Source organism: Pelodiscus sinensis, chromosome 3 (assembly GCF_049634645.1).
Source record: "Pelodiscus sinensis isolate JC-2024 chromosome 3, ASM4963464v1, whole genome shotgun sequence".
NCBI classification, from domain to species: domain Eukaryota; kingdom Metazoa; phylum Chordata; order Testudines; family Trionychidae; genus Pelodiscus; species Pelodiscus sinensis.
In genome coordinates this window covers 131,864,540-131,888,375 of record NC_134713.1, presented here as the reverse complement: position 1 = coordinate 131,888,375, position 23,836 = coordinate 131,864,540, and the positions used below count along the sequence as shown (strand labels likewise).

At 40.0% G+C, this 23,836-nt stretch overlaps 1 protein-coding gene across 3 annotated transcripts in view; it reads left to right on the top strand.

Moving 5' to 3' along the window:
* The window catches only part of AKT3 (AKT serine/threonine kinase 3), a 254,031-nt gene that overhangs the window by 102,669 nt on the left and 127,526 nt on the right, over nt 1–23,836 (top strand). The window contains exon 2 of one of the 3 annotated variants that reach the window (XM_006135203.3): nt 3,490–3,561. The exons of the other annotated variants lie outside the window; for them this stretch is intronic. The gene's annotated coding sequence lies outside the window, so the exon portion shown is untranslated. The remainder of the gene's footprint in view (nt 1–3,489; nt 3,562–23,836) is intronic. 3 annotated transcript variants of the gene reach the window in all.

Below are 23,836 nucleotides of genomic sequence, written 5' to 3'. Positions count from 1 at the left end.
AGCTATTTACAAATCAAAAGGGGTACATAAAAGAAATGAAAATAGGGCATTTCACCAAGGAACTATACATGGGAATAGTGCAAGTGTATAGAGACAAACTTGGTGAAGACAAGGTAAGGAATGTTGGAGACAACAAGAAGAGGTTCTTTAAAATATGTTAGACAAAAAAGAAAGATCAAGAATGGTGTGGGTCTGCTACTCAATGGAGAAAGGTAATCTGGTAACAGAAGATGATAGGAGGGCAGAGCTGCGCAATGCCTACTTTGTTTCAGTCTTCTCACAAAAAATAACTCATGACCAGAAAACTAGCAGTTACCATAGATCAGTGTTTCTCAAACTGTGCTCTGCGGAGCCCCAGAGCTCTGCGAGATATCTCCAGGGGCTACACGAGGTTGACAAACTGGAAACATCGATAGATACAACACATACAATCAGTGGACTGCTGGGGCTCCGCATAAATTTTTGGAACGAGGTGTACCGGTAGTTCGGAATAGGAAGCCTAATCCGAACTACCTAGTCCGTGCCGCGTGTAGTTGCGGGCACGGATTCCGAACTAGCGGACATTTAAAAATGGCGGCGCCCGGCAATATGCAAATGAAGCCCGGGAAATTCAAATCCCGGGCTTCATTTGCAACTCCGGTTGCCTACATTAACCACCCTAGTTCGAACTAGGGTGGTAGTGTAGACATACCCTAGGATACCAGAACAGCCTCTGTCCTTAGGGAGCTCGCCCCCCCTGCAGACAGGGATTCCTGCTGCTCCATGCTGTTGCCTGTGTATCAGAGGCAGCGTTGTAGCATGGCAGAGGTGAGCCGGTGTGCACAGGGAGCTGATTTTTTTTAATCTGGCTCCCCTTGCGGACTAGCTCCACCTCCCACCCCATACTGCTGTCTCTGATATAGAGGTAACAGTGTGGAGTAGCAGGGGTTTCTCCGGAGTGGAGTCGGGCGTGCACTGTCTGCCGGCCCAGTGCCCAGGGAGTATTTTAGTAACTATGTAACTGCTAAAAATTGTTGTAGCTACATGACTACTAAAATACATGATGGCTAACATCCCTCATGGATATGGAATAGAGAGCAATAAATCTCACATCTGGGCAGGGGGCTAGATTCAGAGCCATCCTGTCTGTAGGACAGAAGTGGGGCGCAACTAGTTTAGGCTCTCCACCAGTACAGGGGACCACTTTGTACTGGTGAGTGCCAGCAGCCAGTCTTCATCTGGGTCTCTTGCCCATAGCCCAAAAAAGATGTCTCCCAGTACCCCACGCTTTTCCCTTCCACTGCTCTTTCTCCCCTCTACTAATTCCGGGTGTGTGAGAGTGCCTGCTTCCAGGCCAGGGGAGCCAGTCCTTGTTCCCCTGCCTCAGGGACCTCCCTGCTTTTTCAGCTCTCCAGCAGCAGGCTCCAGCCTTGGGGTTCCTCTCACCAGTACCACAACCTAGTTAACCCAAAACTCCACCACCACCCACCAGGGACTGGCAAATTACAGAAAAATAGCAGTGGGTTTTCACTGACTCCCCCCATTTTATGATTTTAAAATTTAGTCTTAAGTGCTCTGAATTTTGAAAAGTTATTCAGACTGCCAGTGGGTGGGGAGGGAGAAGGGAACCAGGCTGGTGTGGCTTTAGCCTGGCCCTCCCCAGTGGCTGGGGGAGAGCCAGGGTTGCCTAGCTCCCGCGAGAGAGGCGTTGGCGAGCATAGTGAGCGGGGAGGAGCGAGGGGGTAGCGCAGCCCCCTAGTTGTTTTGTTAAACAGAGAGTGAGGTACTAGGTATCTCTGCATGAATCACAGACAGATTCAGTCACAACCCCATTAGACAAAAGAAGTTTGCAATAGGTGCCTGTAGGGGTCTACAATGTGAATCATGGGTGGTAGCAATTTGATTGTGATGAGACTGTAGTCTGTTTTGAGGTGAGGGGCATTAGGCATGTGACTACTTCCTGGGCAGGGACCAGTATTAGCAGAGGAGTGGAGAAATTAGAGGGAGAGTGGTTGCGGGGGGGGGGGGGGGGGGATTGTGGGAGACACACAAGTGGGGATGGATGGTAGGGGAGGGGGGAGAAACTGGGAGTTCAGGTGAGGAAGACATAGCATCACCCAGTCTTCCAGTGTACCTCCAGCCCTACATGCCTGTACTCTGCTGCTCTACGAGGCTCCAGTTCACACCAGCTCTGCACTCCAACACACCTATATACCCATCTAGCATATAATGGCTAGCACTAGCAGGCACAGAGACAAATGGAGAAAATATTACTTTGGGTGCTATGAGAATTCAACCCTTAGGGCACAAGTACTTCACTTCAAGTCCTTCAGTTTCTTTAATCACTTGACAGTGCCTACCCAAACTCAGCAATAGCATCCAGGATTTTGCTGACAATCTTACTCACAGTGGCTTCAGTGGAGTGCAGTTTTTCCAAATTAAAAATAATTAAGAACTACCTACAGCCAGCTCTGTTTCAAGAGGCTTGGGGGATTTACCATTCTGTCTGTTGAGAAGGAAGTAGTATCAAATCTGGATTACCATGATCTGGTAGCAGAGTTCACTACAAGGAAGTCCAGGAAGGTGGATTTCAGAATGTAGATGGTGTGACACTGATCGTGATCAGTCAGGTTTTATTAATTATATGAACTTTATTACAATTATAAACCAGAGCTACAATATAACTATTATAATTATATAGTTGGGTATTAAAGTTCACTGTAGCCAGATTGCTCCTGTATAAAAAATATTGGGAGGGAGGTTCTCATACAGGTGATTTGCCCTGGGTCATGCATCCCCGTAGGTATGACCCTTGTTAGACTAGATCAATGGTTCTTAACCAGGAGCACACATACACCTGGAGCATGCAGAAGTCTTTCAGGGGATACCTCAACTCATCTATATATTTGCCTAGTTTTACAATAGGCTATGGGAAAGCACTAGCGAAGTCAGTACCAACTACAATTTGATACAGACAATAGGGATGTAGAAAATATATAAAAATATTAACTGTGTAACCGATAAAAATTCTATTGGTTACACGGTTAACCATGGCTCAGCTGCCAGCTGCCAGTTCCCCATCTGCAGCACGGCCTGGCCAGGTGCTGGTAACGGCTTACCCATTTCCATCCCTAATAGACAATGACTTGATTCTACTGCTCTATATACTATAAACTGAAATGTAAGTATAATATTTATATTCCAATTAATTTATTTTATAATTATATGGTAAAATGAGTGACCAATTTTTCAGTAATAGTGTCCTGTGACACTTGTCTGATTTTGTAAGCAGGTAGTTTTTAAGTGAGGTGAAACTTTGCGGTATGTATGCAAGACAAATCAGACTCTTGAAATGGGTAAAGGAGTCTGGAAAGATTGAGGGCCACTGGAGTTAGAAAACTGTGGTTCCTTTTAACCCTATGATTCTAAGATTCTTCAACCCCTTTTCTGATAACACTGAGTGTGAGGCACTTTTTATTTAAAAAAAATGCTTTGTCTTTTCATTTCCAGGGCAGATTACTGGTGATATAAAAGGAAATCCTGACCACCAAAAGCTTGCAAAATGATAACACTATAAAAATAGTAAGTGGTCCTTGTTTTCCTGTTCATGACAATGAGTGTCGTACTTGTGAAATGACACCGATAGGACTGTTAAACCATTTCATAAAAAAAGCATCTTGTTACTACAGGTGATGCTTTACTGGTATGAACTTGCTGAGGATTGTAGTCTCAAAAAAAAGCGGGGGGGAGGAGGGGAAGGAGGAGGTTGGAACCTTGGTTTTATTTTGAGAATACAGATTGCAGCCAGCACAAACAATACTGAACAGGTAGGAGGGGGGAGGGGAAACAAAGTATAGGAAAACAGCTAATTATAGTAATTGCAGCTGGTTTCAAAGTACTTCTAACAGTTTGTGCATAATGCTTACTTGAAAGCATCAAATCGGTGCTAGTTGTGAAATAGAACACCTGTTTGTTGTTGAGCATGTGTTTATGCAGATGATTGTTGTTGTCAAAGCACCTTGATGTAGAGTAGTCCTGTTTACATTTACATTCTCCCCAAAGGATTAACAGTGTTCTCTCAATAAATTTGCAGTCTATTCTCCTCTCAAAGGCTGCTGTTTGGAAGGTGGTGTGAACGAGGCAACAAGTGCTTGCTAATCACTTGAATATACATAATTAGCAACAGTCTGGTGCACTGGAGTCTTTGTAGAACCATAACAATACTGATTGGCAGAAACAGATAACAATAGTTATGGTATGATGCTATTTGTTGACTATTTGAAGAATTTTTTAATATTTTCAGTGGGTATTTTGAGTTAATTATGCTTGTACTCCAAAAATCATTTTATCATATCTTTTCTATTAACTACATTGTATTAATGTCCAAGTTAAAGATAACAAGGAGTCTGGTTGAAACAAAAGACAGGACTATGCAGCACTTTAAAGACTAACACATTTATTAGGTTATTAGAGCATAAGCTTTCATGTTCTACAACTTGCAATTGATGATGCACACACATTGAACTTCATATTATGTGGGATATATATTTTATATATTTTATCCGTGTTCTTTGATATTGTAAAATCAATATGATTTTCAATTATATAATTATACTATTGTTTTTATGTATTCATGAAAACTGCTATGAATTTTGGTCCTTTTTAGACACTTTTTGGAGATCACTAATCTCTTTCTGTAACACCTTTTTTAACTAAATTTCATAGCATTAAATTTACCACTATTGTGGTAGCAATAATACAAGTGCTGATGGAGACAGGCTACTGCTGACTGGTTTTTAGCAGCCATGTTGTTCAACTCTTTTTCAAACAGGGCTAGATAGGAGGATGGTTAAAACACAGATGGGCAACCTACAATAGTGCTTTCTCCGTTGTTCCCATGAGTGGTGCTGTACTAATTATAACAATAGAGGGAAATTTAAGTAGTAGTAATAATTTCCTTATTAAAATATAACTTATAACTTAACAATGCACTATAGTGCTGTGATCTCCAACCTTTTCAACCACAAGATTACTTTTTCAGTTTAAGTGCAATGTAAAATCTACCCAAATACCCTTGCCCCATTCCTTCCCACCTCTTCTTTGAGGCCCTGCTTCTACACCACCTCTTCTCCGAGGTCTTCCCCTGCTCACTCCATCTCCTTTCTTCCCTCCATCCTCACTCACTTTCACCAGGCTGGGTAGGAGGTTGGGGTTGCAGGCTCTGTTCTTGAGCCAAGGGGTTTGGAGTGTGGGAAGAGCTCCAGGCTTAGCCCGGGGTGGGGAATTGAGATTCAGGAGAGGTTTCAGGGTGCAAGCTCTCAGAATGAGTTTGAGTGCAGGGGGACTCACATCTGGGGCAGGAAGTTGGGGGTGTAGGAGGAGTTTCAGGGCTGGGACAGGGGTTCAGGAAGCAGGCTCTGGCTAGGCACCGTTTAACTGAGATGGCTTCCGGATGGTGGAACAGTGGGGTTAAGGTAGGCTCTCTGTGTGGAGTTAGGTACAGAAGTGGGGGGAGGAGGGACACTCTGACATCAGCATTCCCCCTCTTCTCCCTCCCACACCCTGCACAGCAAGGCTCCCAGGGGGGCAGTTCCAAGGCAGAGGGTAGGAGCAGGATGACAGTGGGTGGAGGGGCAACTGAAGTGCCAGTGCTTGATAGCTTCCTGCCCAAACCAGTTAGGATCACCTGTCAGAGTCTCCAAGATCTACTGGTAAATCCCTATCTACTGGTTGGTGACCACTGCTATAGTGTATTTAAAATATATATATATTTTTACTTCTGTTTCTGTTGTATTCCATTTAACTAGTGAGAGTTCTTTAGCACCGCTGTTAACAATTTATCATGATTATCATGTCATTGATGATGAGTGAAATTAATAGTCCATGTTTTTAATAAAGATATTTACTAAGTCATACAATACTATTTTTATATAATGTAAAAATCTGAGTGATATAACAAGAAAAGAGATGCTCATTTCCTCCAGTATTTAAAATAATCCGTGTTAAGTACCACCATCTAACTTTTAAACAATATATCAAAAATATGGATAGAGCATTCTTGGTTTCTAGCTCTTTGCACTGGTGAGATGAATACCAGTGAACATTTTAATTATTTAATACAAGTTGCCTAAGCAAAATAGATTATGGTGGTAAAAGAGCAAATAATAGAATTTTCAGTGCCCAGAGAAAGAAAATATTTTCAATAATTAACTGAAGGTTCTTAAAAAATAAATGCAGTACATTTTCAGTTTTCAAGATACCAGTGCTTGTGTATCAGAACTTGTAACTAATGTGCTTTATGCAAATCTCTTTTCTTAGTAAATAGAGTTAACAGAGAAGTTTATCCTGAATGTAATTAAGAGATGCTGGAAGGCTGGTGATAACTTTGCAGTGAAGAATCAAATAAATATATTATGAATGAATGAAAACCTCTGCTATGATAAAACATAGTAGTTTTATGAGAACCATTATCCAGAGAGTAATTATTAATGATTCACAATCATGACGGAAGGGCATAACAAGTGGGGTTCCGCAGGGGTCTGTTTTGGGATTGTTTCTGTTCAATATCTTCATCAGTGATTTAGATGATGGCATAGAGAGTATGATTATTAAGTCTGCAGTTGATACCAAGGTGGGAGGAGTTGCAAGTGCTTTGGAGAATAGGGGCAAAATTCAAAATGATCTGGACAAACTAGAGAAATGATCTGAGATAAATAGGATGAAGTTTAATAAGGATGAATGCAAAGTAAGCTGCTTAGGAAGGAACAGTCAGTTTAATCTTGAACCAGAGTAAGCAAAAGTTATACTATGAGTAATAGACAAGCTGTGTCAAAAGTAGGTGTTTGACTGCAAGTCAGTGTTTTTCGGCACTAGACCTGCTAGTGCTGATAAAAGCACATGAAATATGTAAATACATTCCACCAGGACAGTACAAGGACCTCCATAAAAGTACATGATAAAATAGTTTGAAATACTAAGGGTGAAAGCATAACAATGGGTAGTGAATGCGTTGGAGGAAAATACAAAGGGAGTTACCAAATGTGTCATTAATGTGTCAGATGATATGTAAGGTGTGTATTATAGATTGTTTGTTTTTGCCTGTAAATGTTGAGGCAATTAGAGTTAACACTTTGGCCAGCCTAGGGGAGCAGTAGTAAACCCATACTATTGATTGAGTCCATTGTCACGAGTACAAACGCATGAGGCTCAGAGGCTATTTGGCTACCGATGACTGTTAATGTACTTTGACAGTAAACCTCACTCGGGTGCCTTTGTATTTGAGTCTGTGGTCTTTGGGGACTTTTGTAAAGTTTGTTATGCTAGCTACCTGCACAGAGCTGGCACAATTTACTGAGGGAGCATACGAAAACATATGCAGCTGAACGTTTATCATCACTGACAGAGCAGGAGATCTAACAGTATGCCACACCAGTGTATTCTGAATTTACTGCATCATTGTCCTGAACTACATTGGTGATCCTGACTGCTGATCTGGTAAGCCTTCCAGGAGATCTGTCAAGATGCCACACGAGTGAATCCTGAATTTACTATAGCACTGTCCTGAACAACTACACTTGCTATGAAATCCTGTATCTCTCTTCCTCACTTGCCAAAGCTGTGTGTCTGATTCTCCATGATTTTAAAGGCTGGCATCAATAACTTGTTTATTTGTCCTCCTGTTTGGGGATTTTCACTCTTCAAACCCAAACTCCTGCAGAGAAGTTAAAGAAAACTGGTCTATTCTTGGATGGAATTATTCTTTTGTTTTTCTTATATAAGAACTGTGCAGAATCTGATGCTCCAGATTTGGCTTACTCGGTGGTTGGTGTTGACCATGCCCCCTCCATTTTCGTAGTACAGAAAGTATGAGGCAGAACCCGGTAAAAGATAGTCATAAGGTATAAGGATTGTGACAGGGCAGGTTAGAGGGCTAGATGAGAGAGAGGGTTACTTCAGGGCAGCCAGGAGCAGCTAACCTGAGGCTATTAAGGGCAGAATGGAAGCAGCTGGGGTGGGGCTGCTATAAATCGATTTAAGGGCCAGGTGATTTGACTTCAGGGAGCCACGGGGCTTTTTAAAAAGCCTTCCCTACTGAGGGGCGGGGAAGAGAGTGGAAGAGGAGTTTGGAGAGTGGAGAGGAACTTGTAAATGATAAGGAGAGTCAGAGAAGCTGAGAGAGTCAACATCAGCATTGCCAGAGACCATAGGGGAAGGTGAGGGGCTCTGACAGGAAGTGTTTGGGCTCCCTTCACCCAGTAGCCTGAAACTCCAACCGGCAGCTGGGGAGGACTGGTCGCCCAGCCCCAGTTGCTCCACACCCTTTTAGCAGGAGAACTGAAGCCCAACCCTGGCAAACGCAGGTGTAGCCCAGTCCACAAGACCTAGACTGTGGGATAGTAGACTGACTAGGGATCTGGGACCCAGGAGTGGAACTGACCCTGCCACAGGGTAGAGACAGTTTGTAAAATCAAACTAAAGTTTGTAAGTTGTACACAGACAGATTTCCCACAGTCTCATGTTCTGATGTACCATCAGCAGCAGATAAACACATAATCCTAAATGTTACTCACAAAGAGAGATCACTCATAGGAGACTTATGCAGACCCCAGTGTGTCTGAGAGTGGGAAATTTGTTCTGAATTTTTAGAATGAATTTATGACTATTGGAGGAAGCTGCAAATAGATAGTGATGGCTACAGAGTCCATTAGGAAAGTAGGCATTTATTTCACCTTTTGCTGGGATATGAGTTCCAGCTGCTCAGATGCCCAGCAGTCGAGTAGAATTCAACATAGAGACAGTCTTTTTCAATCCTGGGACAAGGTAAGCAGAAAATCTCCTGGGATATTCATTCTGTTCTTCATCTCAGATTGGCCATCGTGGACCTGGAACCCAGGAAAAATAAGCATGTCAATGTAAAATCTGAGGCAGCCTCTAACAAGAGGTGACCTATTGGTACAAGGCCCAGTTATCATTAAAATCCAGTTAACTTTAAGATCTTACACAGTATGGCTGTGTCTACACTGGGCCACTTATTCCGGAAAATCAGCCGCTTTTCCAGAATAAGCTGCGAGCTGTCTACACTGGCCCTTGAATTTCCGGAAAAGCAACGATGCTATACTGTACAAAATCAGCCGCTATTCCAGAAAAACTATTCTGCTCCCATTCGGGCATAAGTCCTTATTCCGGAACACTGTTCTGGAAAAGGGCCAGTGTAGACAGCCCAGTAGTCTTTTCTGGAAAAAAGCCCCAATCATGAAAATGGTGATCAGGGTTCTTTTCCGGAAAAGCGCGTCTACATTGGCCACAGACGCTTTTCCGGAAAAAGGGCTTTTCCGGAAAAGCAGCCTGCCAATGTAGATGCTCCTTTTCCGGAAAAACTGAAAATGGAATAGTATTCTGTTTTAAGCAGTTCTGGAAATTCATGCTAGTGTAGACGTAGCCTATAAGTATAGAATACGCAGCTTCTGAAAAGAAATGTCTTTTGGTAAAAGTCATTCCAAACATGATGATGATGTGCTTTTCCTGCAAGCATATCCATATGAGAGACTAGGATTTGGCAGATATTTTCCCACTCATGGAATGGAAGAGATGTGGAACTAAGGTCTTCTCCATGACTATGGTACTGAAATATCTTAAAAATTAATTTCACATGTAAATGAGGACCAAGACTAGAAAGGTTTTTTCATGAGAAGTATCAGCTTTGAGAAGACACAGCAACAGTTTACCTCTTGGAGTTGCTGCAGCTAGCCTACATTTAATACCTAGATTGTCAGTATACAGACCACCCCATAACATATTCAGTTTCTAAATTTGATATCAAGTTTGCTCACTGCTTCTTTATGTGAACTAGAAGACAATGTCTTAGATCACTATGATTCATTCTGTGTTCCTAACTGCTCATGACCTAAGAACCAACTGAGAGGTACAAGTCCTGTTCTTTGAAGATCTGTGTTTGATTTTTTTTCTTCACTAAAACTGTCAATATTGGAAATGTTCCATATTTTGTGGCAGAGATGAAAACATCTTTTTGATTGAATTAAGATGATAGATTTTTTTTATTCCAGTTCTAGACACTTCAATAAGCTAGGGGCTACCTTCTATAATTTTAGGAGGGTGATACAAATTATTTAGAAAAATTCAGGATTTCAGAGCTTTGGAATGCCATTTTAGCCTGCATGATGGCCCTTGAAGGGTGAAAAATAAAGCTACGTAGCATCGAAATTCACTCTTTCCAGAAGGATAAAAGTCAGGGAATTTTCTTTCACTTCAGGCAGAGAAGACCCAGATGCTTTGTAAGTACACTGTAATAGAAATAATAGTAAACAATTTTTTGAGCTGAAAAGATGAATAGATCATTTTTTAGACAGCCACTTAGATTATGCATAGCTTACTCTTTGGCTAAGTCTATACTGGCACTTCATAGCACTGTAACTTCCTGGCTCGGGGTTGTGAAAAAACAACCCCCTACCCACAGCAAGTTATAGTGCTGTACAGCACCTTGTGAACCAGTCTACAGCACTAGGAGCGGGACTCCCAGTGCTGTTAAACCACCTCCATGAGGAGAGTAGCTATCTAGAGCAGTGTTTCTCAAATTGGTCCACGGACCCACTCTGAGACAGCTGCTATAGGGCTACTATCGTTTGTTCACTTATCAGCTCTGCAATGACAGAGCCTCATGGCACCTATTGGCTGTGGTTTGCCATTTGCAGACAAGGGGAGCTGCGGGAAGCAGTATGACCTGGGCTGCTGCTTTTCATAGATCCCCTTGGCTGCAAATAGGGTACCACAGCCAATGGGAGCCGCGAGGCTCTGTGGCTGTAGAGCCGGTAAGTAAACAAACTGTAGTGGCCCGGTAGCAGCTTTCTCAGAGTGGGTCCACAGACCACTTTGAAAGACACTAAGCTAGAGAATAGCCATGTAGCTAAAATGTATCCTTATGTAATGTAATGTGTCTCAGCGTACCTTGCTAGACATCCTTTCTGATTAGCAGAAAGGAATGGTCTAATGCTGTTGACAAAGATGCATTAAGCAGGAAGTTTGTATTATTAATTTTAAAGCAGGAACACACCAACAGGGTTTGTCACCATGGTCACCCTTTTACCATTAGGATTGTTTTCTTTTTTAATTTAAGAGTGTAAGAATATTTTTGTATTATGGAAGAATTTGTAATAGCAATTGTTACTTTAATCTTAGACTTCAGGGGGTAGCTGAGTTAGTCTGTAACAGGAAAAAATTAAAAAACAACAAATAGTCTAGTAGCATCTTAAAGACTAAAAAAACATGTAGATGATATCATGAGCTTTCGTGGCCACAACCCACTTCTTCAGATGACTTCCAGCACTCCTGTCATCTGAAGAAGTGGGTTGTGACAACGAAAGCTCATGATATCATCTACATGTTTTGTTAGTCTTTAAGGTGCTACTAGACTATTTGTTGTTTTTAAAAAAATCTTAGAATATTTTGTACTAGATCTCTCTCCCAATGCTCATGCCATGGCCACACTTCAGTTTTAAGTGCTGCCAAATTGCAAGTACCAGTACCTGCAAAGGCAGAGGTAAAAATAGAGGTGGCTCTCTAGGGGCTAACCCTGGCAAATTGTATCTGGCCCATGGACCTGTTATTGCCGATCCCTGAACTGGTATGTAGAAATAATATCCCTCCCATTTTACAGTGCCGTGCTGCTGTTTTTGTCACCAGTTTTTAGTACCCTAAGGAAATGATCATTTGGAGGTTATTAAAAGCAATCAGAAATTATGAGTGTTTCATTAAGGTTCTATATGTTTTGTTCTTTCTTATACTAGGCTGTATGATCTAGATTTTTCCACATTTATTTTAAATCAATAATTTTCCATTAAAAATAGTATTTTGTTCACTAATTACTAAAGTAAAAGATTTAGAGTTTTATTATAACTTTGCTTATGGTATAACAAATACTGCTTTTATGAACAACAGTGCTTACATAATCTTAATGAAATGTCAATATATCTTAATGAAAACTTTAACCGGCATTCCCCCTCCCCCCCTCCGGTCCCACCACAATACCTCCGTGTCTTTAGGTGCACGTGGGCCTGACTGTGCAGCTGGACAGCTTGATGCCTCTGGCCATTGCAGGGCTTCTGACTGCCGGTGCTGTTAACTGATGTCATCAGCAGGACCCTTCTTGCCCCTCAGCCTGCCTTGAGCTGCCTAATCTTTTTGTCTTTACCTAACCCTTTACTTGAGTATCTAGCACATTTAAGTAACTCGCAACTGGCAAAGCTTTCACTGTATATAATATCCATTAGAGAAGACATTCAATTTTCATTTAAGTTAGACAATTTTTTTTTCTAAAGGAAGTTGCACCAAAGCTTCTGAGGAACATTCCAAAAATTAATGCAGTGGAAAGGATAGTTACTTTTCATAAATATATTAATTAAAACAGACATTTCTGAACCTTCAGCAAACCACTGCTTGTACAGATATAATATCTTTTGTGATACCACCAGTGTGGTGTCACAAATATCACTTTAAAGTAAGTTATACTAAGAATCACCAGCTAAAATCTCAGAAATGCCAATTTTAGAATTAGAATGAATGGGAAGAAACATTGCTTATAGAATCATAGAATCATAGGACTGGAAGGGACCTCAAGAGGTCATCGAGTCCAGCCCCCCGCCCTCAAGGCAGGACCAAGCTCCACCTACACCATCCCTGACAGATGTCTATCTAACCTGTTCTTAAATATCTCCAGAGAGGGAGATTCCACCACCTCCCTTGGCAATTTATTCCAATATTTGACCACCCTGACAGTTAGGAATTTTTTCCTAATGTCCAATCTAAACCTCCCCTGCTGCACTTTAAGCCCATTACTCCTTGTCCTGTCCTCAGAAACCAAGAGGAACAAATTTTCTCCTTCCTCCTTGTGACACCCTTTTAGATATTTGAAAACCGCTATCATGTCCCCCCTTAATCTTCTTTTTTCCAAACTAAACAAGCCCAGTTCATGAAGCCTGGCTTCATAGGTCATGTTCTCTAGACCTTTAATCATTCTTGTCGCTCTTCTCTGTACCCTTTCCAATTTCTCCACATCTTTCTTGAAATGTGGCGCCCAGAACTGGACACAGTACTCCAGCTGAGGCCTAACTAGTGCAGAGTAGAGCGGCAGAATGACTTCACGAGTTTTGCTTACAACACACCTGTTGATACAACCTAGAATCATATTTGCTTTTTTTGCAACAGCATCACACTGTTGACTCATATTCAACTTGTGGTCCACTATGACCCCTAGATCCCTTTCTGCCATGCTCCTTCCTAGACAGTCGCTTCCCATCTTGTATGTATGGAACTGATTGTTCCTTCCTAAGCGGAGCACTTTGCATTTCTCTTTATTAAACCTCATCCTGTTTACCTCTGACCATTTCTCTAACTTGCTAAGGTCATTTTGAATTATGTCCCTATCCTCCAAAGAAGTCGCAACCCCACCCAGTTTGGTATCATCTGCAAACTTAATAAGCGTACTCTCTATCCCAATATCTACATCATTGATGAAGATATTGAACAGTACGGGTCCCAAAACAGACCCTTGAGGAACTCCACTTGTTATCCCTTTCCAGCAGGATTTAGAACCGTTAACAACAACTCTCTGACTACGGTTATCTAGCCAATTATGCACCCACCTTATCGTGGCCCTATCTAAGTTATATTTGCCTAGTTTATCAATAAAAATATCATGCGAGACCGTATCAAATGCCTTACTAAAGTCTAGGTATATGACATCCACCGCTTCTCCCTTATCCACAAGGCTCGTTATCTTATCAAAGAAAGCTATCAGATTAGTTTGGCATGACTTGTTCTTCACAAACCCATGCTGGCTATTCCCTATCACTTTATTACCTTCCAAGTGTTTGCATATGATTTCCTTAATTACCTGCTCCATTATCTTCCCTGGGACAGACGTTAAACTGACCGGTCTATAGTTTCCTGGGTTGTTCTTATTCCCCTTTTTATAGATGGGCACAATATTTGCCCTTTTCCAGTCTTCTGGAATCTCCCCTGTCTGCCATGATTTTTCAAAGATCATAGCTAAAGGCTCAGATACCTCTTCTATCAGCTCCTTGAGTATCCTGGGATGCATTTCATCAGGACCTGGTGACTTGCTGACATCTAACTTTCCTAAGTGACTTTTAACTTGTTCTTTGTGTATCCTATCTTCTAAACTTACCCTCTCTCTGCTTGTATTCACTACGTTAGGCACACCTCCAGACTTCTCGGTGAAGACCGAAACAAAGAAGTCATTGAGCATCTCCGCCATTTCCAAGTTTCCTGTTACTGCTTCTCCCTCCTCACTAAGCAGTGGGCCTACCCTGTCCTTGGTCTTCCTCTTGCTTTTAATGTATTTATAAAAAGTCTTCTTGTTTCCCTTTATGCCTGTAGCTAGTTTGATCTCATTTTGTGCCTTTGCCTTTCTAATCTTGCCCCTGCATTCCCATGTTGCTTGCCTATATTCATCCTTTGTTAGTTGTTCTAGTTTCCATTTTTTATATGACTCCTTTTTTATTTTGAGATCGTGCAAGATCTCCTTGTTAAGCCAAGCTGGTCTTTTGCCATATTTTCTATCTTTCCTACACAGCGGAATTGTTTGCTTTTGGGCCCTTAACAACGTCCCTTTGAAATACTTCCAACTCTCCTCAGTTGTTTTTCCCTTCAGTCTTGCTTCCCATGGGACCTTACCTACAAGTTCTCTGAGCTTATCAAAATCTGCCTTCCTGAAATCCATTACCTCAATTGTGCTGGTCTCCCTTCTACCTTTCCTTAAGATCATGAACTCTATTATTTCGTGATCACTGTCCCCCATACTGTCTTCCACTTTCAAGTTCTCAACTAGTTCCTCCCTATTTGTTAAAACCAAATCCAGAACAGCTTCTCCTCTTGTAGCTTTTTCAGCCTTCTGAAACAGAAAGTTGTCTCCAATGCAGTCCAGAAACTTATTGGATAGCCTGTGCCTCGCTGTGTTAGTTTCCCAACATATGTCTGGATAGTTGAAGTCCCCCATCACCACCAAATCTTGGGCTTTGGATAGTTTTGTTAATTGTTTAAAAAAGGCCTCATCCACCTCTTCCACCTGGCTAGGTGGCCTGTAGTAGACTCCTAGCATGATATCACCCTCGTTTTTTACCCCTTTTATGTGAAACTTCAGCATATTGAATAATATGACTGCAGATTTTTAAGGTAAACAGATACGTTCTAGAACTGCCTTTTACATCAGGAGTGTACTAGAAACCCAGTAACTGCACAGTTTTTTAGTTAAATTGGATTCCCTGCCCCCCCCCCCCCCCCCAAATTTCTGTTGCCTCTTAGTGGAGCAAAAAGCACAAGTTAAATAAGGAGTATTATATGGAGTTAGGTGCAAATCAGAAAAACGGGGACAAAATTTCTCTTAGGTTGTTGCACTAGGCTATGTAAATTAAATTTCTGTGATCCGCGTCATTTAACTTGAAAGTCCTACCAACGACAGAAAGTTTGCAATTAGGGCTGTATACATGTATTTAAGAAAAATTCAAGTTAAACTGGAAACTGTCTAGGTTTGTACACTAGTTACAAAAATGGTGGAGGATGAAAATATTTAATGAATTCTAAATTCCTGGGTCCGAATGGTCAAAATTATAGGTAAGAGAACTTTATCTCAGCTAAGTAAATATGTTTGACATTTACACTTCTTTCTTAAAAAAACTCATTGCAAAAGAAAAGCGCTAAATTATATTTTTACATTTAAAAATTGTTTTGTGATTCTCATTCTGACTTGATTATAAGTAATCAAATACAAATATTTTAGAACTTACAGAGCATGTAAACTAAAAAAACTTAAGTTATGTTTTAAGGACATTTGATCTTTATCTGGTTAAGGTCTTTTCCTGTAAGCTGAAGAAAGTATATTATTGATTATAGTAATTTTGTATTTAATGTTACAGTGCTAAGACAACTTGAAGAAAAATCTATTTTTCGGCTTCCTAATGTTGACACTTTTTTTAAACAGCAAAATTGGTTGATGTAGTTGATGCGTGATTGCGATGTACAGATAGATGTTAATATATTTGACTTCAAATGATTTTGAAGATATTCAAAGCACTTTTCAAGGATATGTTATCATACAGCTCTCATGAACATTTAGTAAATTATACAAGCCTTTAAAATTTCTGACTGGTTTCATCTGTGTATATATATACATGTATGTCTAAACAGAACTTAGAAGGTGTAATTCATAGTTTTGGCAGACATTCTTGTGCTAGCTCTGCTTGAGCTGTCTCACTAAAATTAGCAGTGTGGCCATAGCAGCATAGCTGGCAGCATGAGTTAACCATGCGAGTATGTGTCCATGTGGTTAGGCTGGACTGAACTTAGATGCCTGTCTACTGGCCCCATGTCACCACAGCCAGATTGCTATTTTTACTTGCTAGCTGGAGCAAAGCTAGCATGTTTACCTCATTGAGCTGAGAATCACATCTTCCAGATGCTGTATAGACATATTTTAATCCCTATATATGTATAAAAGTTTAATATTAGAAGAGTTATTTGCCTGCGTCAGATATAAAACTATAGTAAAGGTGGTTATTAAGGTTTGTCATGCATTTGTTACAGTATACAGCAATATCCTTTGTTGGGTCAGTAGCAACACCAGTGCAGAACCATGGTGGCATCTCTTCTTTCAGGTACAGCTGAACTTAGAAACTCTAATTAAAATGTCCATTTTGTTGTTTCAAAACAATGGTCATTTATGGCTGAATATACAGATGCAAAAGGTGCCATACTAAATAAGACCAGTGGTCCACCTAATCTGCTATCCTGTCTATTACAGTGGCCAGTGCCAGACTCTTCAGAAGAAAATGAAAGAAATTGTTAGTAATCCCTTGATTACCTTCCCATAGGTTTCATCCTACAAAACAACTAGCAACCATAAGAGAAGCTTCTTCCTGTGGCTATCTCGACACTACATCACACTTAGTACTTTCTACTTCTGACTCCTAAGAGCCAGAATTCTACCACATAGCAAAGATCTGGCCTTAATGCAATACAATATACTATGTATTAATTAGTAACATGGGATTTCAAAAAGTGACTAAGTTCAGAGTTTTAGATATCTGCCACACTCCAAAAAAATCTGTTTAAAAGAATCTTTTTCTTTCCTATGTTAAGCCATACTTTGCATACAACCGATGTATACTTTGTTTGAAATGTAGTCATGCAAATGTCCTCCTGGCGTACACACCACACCCCACCCCGTGCTGCCTGCTTTCTCCTCCTCCCTCCAACCCAGACAGATAGGCTATGTCTACACAATGACTTTTGCCGCAAGAGCCTGTGCAAATGAATCACAGATTAGCATTTTCTTGCGCTTTATTTGCATACTCTCTTTCGTTCTGTTTTTGTGCTAGGGGTTTTTGTGCAAAAACAGGCAGTGTGGCATAAAGATCTTCCGCAAAAAGGAAACATGCCTGTTTTTGTGCAAAAACCCCTAGTGCAAAAACTGAGTGAAAGAGTACGCAAATAAAGTGCGAGAAAATACTAATCCACGTTTCATTTGTACAGGCTCTTGCGGCAAAAGTCATAGTGTAGACGTAGCCATAGAGTGAACTGCAGCAAGTGAGTCAAGAATACCCCAAACTCTCTCTCCACCTCCACCTCACTGCACAGAAGCCTGCACCTATTCATCCCCCTTTTCCCACCTACCCCAGTGCAATCTGCTCCCTCGAACCCAGGTGGGGGCTGGGATGAAATCCTGCTTCTCAAACTAGCAGGCACCAGAAGTCTGTCCTGTCCTAACTCCTAGCTAAAGCACAGACAAATTATCCACACCGCCCCCACTTCACAGCACAAACTCCCCCCACCTCTACCTCTCCCCAGTGCCAACACCCATCCACCCCTTCTTTCCCCACTTACCTCTTAACAGAGGCTTGAGGGTGCTGAGTTCCTGCCTCTCTCTCCTTGCACAGACAGGACTCTGCAAACTCTCCTCTTCTGACTCTGCCTTAGCCAAATACTCCCTCCCTCCTCCTCCTCTTCCTCCCCCTCCACCCCCCAGTCACTTATTGTTGCCTTATCTCTCTTGTTTACTTGCTCTGGAAGCTACTCAGTTTCAAACATGGAGCAGCTCAGTTGAGCTGCTTGCTTAGCGACATGATGCCGTGCCCACCGCTGGTCAGCTGAGCTCCCTGCCTGTGCAGGAGCTTTGAACTTTTGAGCGGAGCTCAGAAAATAGCTGTGTGGTTGCACAGCCATGCAGCTTACAGGGAATTTAGGTCACAGGACAAAAAGGCAGGCTAGTTGGTTATAGATTGTAATAAGTCATAAATCCAATGCTTTATTATGACCATGATTTTTGATATCTATGATTTTTATGAAACAAAAAACTGGACTATGTAGCACTTTAAAGACTAACAAGATGGTTTATTAGGTGATGAGCCTAATAAACCATCTTGTTAGTCTTTAAAGTGCTACATAGTCCTGTTTTTAGTTTCAGCTAGACTAGACTAACACGGCTACATCTCTATTAATATTCTATGATTTGTATTGTCCTAAGCTTGTGACAGATCCAGATATTTAAAAAAAGAACACCCATACACATTTGCTCTTGTCCTTTCCCTTTTTTGCCTCTGCTGTTTTCCTTTAGCTTATCTATACCATTTGTTACTGTATATGTCATTATCATATTCTTTATTAATCTCTTCCGTGACTGAAATAGTCCCAGTCTGTTCATTCTTTCTTTGAATTCTTTCTTTCTTGTCCTTTGCCTTATTTCTCTACTACTTATACATCTTTTTGAGAAAGTGTGACCAGAACTAACACAGTATTCAAGATGAATGCATATATTTACCTGCATACAATGGCATTATATTATAACATTTTCAGTATTACTTTATATCCTGTTCTTTTTATACCCTAATATTTTATTTTTTTCCCCAAAGGTATACATTAAGCAAAAGATTTCAGTGAGCGGTCTAGAGTGGTTATAGTTAAGATTCAGCATTGTTCTGCAAATTATTTCTTTTGATGTGCATTACTTAGATTTCATCTATCTTTCTTCCCATTTTAACAACTTGTTAGGCCCTCTGAAATTTTTCATATGCTAGAGAAACATAAATAGTTTTCCATCTCACATTTCTGGGTCATTAGTGTATTTATTAAGCAAAACTATTCTTAATATAGAATCACATGGCACTCCATCTTGGAAAATTGACTAGATAATTTTATTTTGTTTCATTTCTTTTAGTTAGTTTCTAATCCATCTCATTCCATAGCACTTTACCTCTCTTCTCCATCACTACCAAGTTTTCTTAATTCTTACTGAAATCTTTTATTAAGTGCAAATGGTCAGCTAATTTTTTTATTCATAATTTTGCTGATGCACTCAGTTAATTCCAATGGGATAGGCATGTAATTCAGAAGCAGTGCTGTGCTGATTTGTCTATTTTATGTAGATTGACCTAATATGCTTTCTAAGCCTTGGTCTACACTAGGGTGGTATTTCAAAATAAGCCCTCTTAGATCAAATTTATAAGCTGAGTGTCCACACTCCCAAGCATGTTATTTTGAAATAATGGGTTGCTTATTTTGAAATCTGTACTCCAGCTTTCCATGGAGAATAACGCTAATTTTGAAATAGCTATTTCAAAATAGTATTACTGTGGACACTTTGGTGCCACTATTTCAAAATAACTACTCCCCAGAGTAATTCAAACTAATTACTCCCCAGTGCTTCCTGAGGTAGTGCATCCACATTAATGTAGACTGCCTCGGACTAATTTTGAGGCTTCCCCGTAGCAGAGACATGTTTTTTCGATTTCGTAAAATCAGAAGTTAAGTCAAATTTAGTTATTTCAAAATAATTTCCTAGTTTAGACATGCCCTAATTCGGTTTTCAATTGCTGATTCAAATAGTTTTCCTGGTACTGAAGTAAGGATCACTGACCTGTAATTCCCTGAATCACCTTAGCCCCTTTTTAATAAGAAGTATGAAATTTGCCACTTCCTAATCCTGCACTACAAAGTTATTTTATTAAAAAGTTTGCATATTATTGTTTGTTCAGCACCTTAATTCTTAAATGTCTTTAGAAGTCTTGGATACATACTATCCATGTTTGCTTTTTATCATTTTGTTCCAGCATTTAATCTTTTGACACCATGGCCACTGACTGTATCTTGTCTTTGTTACCTGAAAATTGATTATTCACAATCGTTTTCTCCTCAGTATCTTCTGTAGTGAAGACTGGTTAAAAGAAATCATATAGTTTCTCTACAATACCCTATTTCTCAGTTGCAGCTTTTATGTAGATGGAATGATTCTCTCATGGTGTTTGCTTTAATTTATTTTTATTTTTTATTATTCTGTATTTGCTCCTCAAAAATCTGTCCTAACCCTCCAATATCTATCTTACGTTTTGTCTGCATTGGTTTATGTTTCTTTACAGGTTTGGATTTTCATTTTCTGAAAGAGAGTGTTTGTTTTGAATCATTTCTGAACATTGCCACTCAACCATAGTTTATTTTTTAAAAGCAATTATGAGAGTCTTTCTTCCTTTTTTTGTTCATCTATATGCCATATCTCCTCTGACTCTTATGGTGTCATATGCTTTAGTATCATCCAGGTATAAAATAAGGGTTTTCATTGCCTCACTTTAACATATGGTTTTTAACTTGTTTCTTTCGTTCTTTTCTTTTTTTAAAATTGTCTTTCCTTAAGCTTAATATCACCATAGAAGTTTTTGGTATAGTTCCTCTCCTGAGGATGGTTACATTTAATTATTTTGTGGTTATTTTTACTTAGTGTATGAAATATACTTGTTTCTTGAACCAACTCCTTTGTGTAGCATAGGACTATAATGAGACTAACGTCTTCTCGTGTTCTAGAACCAGCTGTTTCCAGTAGCAATAGCTTAAAAGTGTCAAGAAATGACTTCTCTAAACTTTCACAATTTTGATGTTTGATTAGTTTGTGTTGAAGATAAAACACTGAAGTGGACACTACTTCATTTTGGGAGGAGGCAGTTGTTTTGTAGTGTGCTAGTTTGGTATGCTAGGCCAGTATATTAAATCCAGGCAGTTTTGTTGCTAATTACACACAACTTCTCTGGAGTATCGGATATTCAGATCCATTTTATGAATATGGTAGCGAGAATAACAACTGTAAAACAAAGCACTGTGCATGTAAGTGACTGTTAGCGTGTATTTCAGAAGGGATAAATGCTCACCATATGGTACAATTACTGTGTCCAAGTTTTCAAATTAGCTTCTCTCATCCTCCTTATTACTGTCTTTAAAAAGAGAGGGGAAAAAACGCAACATGATTTATCTACTCTGCAGCAGAACTCTTGACGCAAAACAGCAGCCCAGTTCTGTCCAGTTTTTTTTCCTTAGCATAATAGAGGCTGTCGGACTTTTTTATACTAATTACTGTGTGAGCCTCAGATGAACCCCCTTCAATTCACAGGGCTTTGTTAAGGGAGGAGCTGTCAATGTGTCTGCCCGTTTGCAGCTGTGCTGTGGCTTTAGCTTGCTTAACATTATGCTGCTTTTTAGACTTGACAGAAGGGTTTTTTTTTTATTAAGGCAAAGCAGCCTTGTAGCGAAATGGTTTAAGCAGCTGCATTGTGGGGAAACACAAAGAAGTTATTATTGTGTCTGTTTGGGGGGGTAGGCTGGAGGGGGGAGATATTCGGCTGCTGTTGATGCCGATTGTTGACTTGCCATCTGCCAGATAGGGAGAAGAAAAAAATGACAGCTCCAGCAGGGTGTTCAAGAGGTTGTTTGGAGAGACGCATAAACATGTGCAGATGTCGAACTGAATAATGGCGAGAACTTGAGACGGTTTATGATGCTGCTGTTGTGTATGCATATACAGAATGAGTGTATTTGGAGGTTTTAGTTGGGGGGAAGGGTACATACTAATTATCATTGTCTCCCACCTCCATCCTTTAGTTTTGTTAATTAGTTCAGGAGTTTAATATTTTCCCTTCCTCGATTGTTGATTTCAAACTTGAACCTTTCCGAGAGAGAAATGAAGTTTTCTTTGCTATTTTTAAGTTTTTGGTAAATTTAGTACTGATGGAAATACAGTAGCAAAATAATTTTGATCCCAAGAAATGTGCAGATATTATGTAAGCTCTCTTATGTAGCTTTGCTCAAGTATCTCAAGAGTGGTACGTTGTGCACTCCCACTATCACAACTTTGGCCATTCCTGTGCAGAAAATGCCAGTTAGAAATTGTCTAAAATTCTGTAAAAGTAGGGAAACACTAAAGGCTAGTCCTAGACTAGGAGACTAATTTTATCTTGCAACTTGATCACATTTTGAATTCTTCTCTGTTGGTGAAAGGCTGCTCTATTCCTGAAGAGCATCAGCTAGCTTCCTTTCATATTTTCCTAGGTATTGAAAATTGCACATAAACCAGATTTTAAACCACTGGCTTCAATCACATATTCGCCCCTTCTCTCTTCTTTATGAATTTCTGGATTCACTTGAAGACATAAAAGTATGAAACATTTTGACTGGAAAAGGGGTACAGAGACATATGGAGGACTAAAGTTGTCTCCAAAGGGATAGTCTAAACATAGTCTTTCTCTATTTGTCAGGTAATTTCTTTCTTTAGATTTGTAAGTGGAAAGTTAAATCTACAGGTTCTTAAATATTAAGAACTAGACAATGTACCTATTGTTGCTCAGGTCTTTAACTCAATTTTTGGTTTTTTTGGGAAAATAAAATGAAAATATACGTTTCATTTTTAAATCATTGCTTTGGGGTGGGGCTGGGGATGAGAGGCTTCTCTCACTGCAGCAGCTTGGGGCTATGTGAGAAATGTCTCTCTGTGGCCGCTGCAGCTCCACCGGGCACAGACAGGGCAAGGGGTGCATGGCCCCAGCCAGTCCTTTTCACCTACCTGGTAATCATGTCTTTTTTCTGTAAGATTTTATAAGAAGCAAACCCATTCCAGAGACATCTTATTTTTCTGGCGCAACAAATCCCTTATCTTGCTTTAAGTTATGAGAGAAAGCTATATGCCGAATTTGGTGGTCCTAGCTCTTACCATTTAGGAGCAGTTCTTGAACAAACAGACAAACTCTCTCAAATATATAGTAAATAAGTTTAGAGAGACAAGGTGGGTGAGATAATAGCTTTTGGTGGACCATTTTCTGTCTGTGAGGGAGAAGAGAAGCTTTAGAGCTTAGACAGTATTCTTCTTTAGGTCTGTGTAAGTTTGAAAGGTTGTGTCTCTCACCAGCAGAAGTTGGTCCAATAAAGACGTATCTCACATTTCTTTCTAATATATGGATCAGCACAGCTAGAATAGCACTACACAGAAGAGTTAAGTTTTACTGTTCTGTTAGATTATTTTGATGGAATAAAGATATTGCCCAAAGAATGGTAATGAAATAGTAGTTTGAAGTGTCCATGTACTTTTGACTTCTTTTCTGTTTTTTAATGTCAGGATACAACAGAGATTTTGCGTAGTCACTGAATGACTTGAATATTACAAGAAAGAACTTAGCAGAAATTGTATTCTGTTTTCACAGGAAAAATAAATATACCAGTCTTAAATCTGGTAAGCACATTTTCTTCAAGAATACTGGTCTGATCAAACAAACTGATAAGAGGACTTCTTCTTTAGTCTCTGAAGGCAGAATTTCAGCCTTCTTGACATAATGATAGGAAATATTTTGGGATTATTATTTCAGTTGGAGTTTAATTGAAAATTCAGATGTGATTGCTTCCTACCAAGTAATGCTTTCTACGTCTGTGTCCTTGTAGAGATTTTGCAAATAGTGAGTCATCTTTTTGCTTGCTGGGATGGCATTTCTTCATGGGATTCATTCCACGTTCTGTGTTCTAT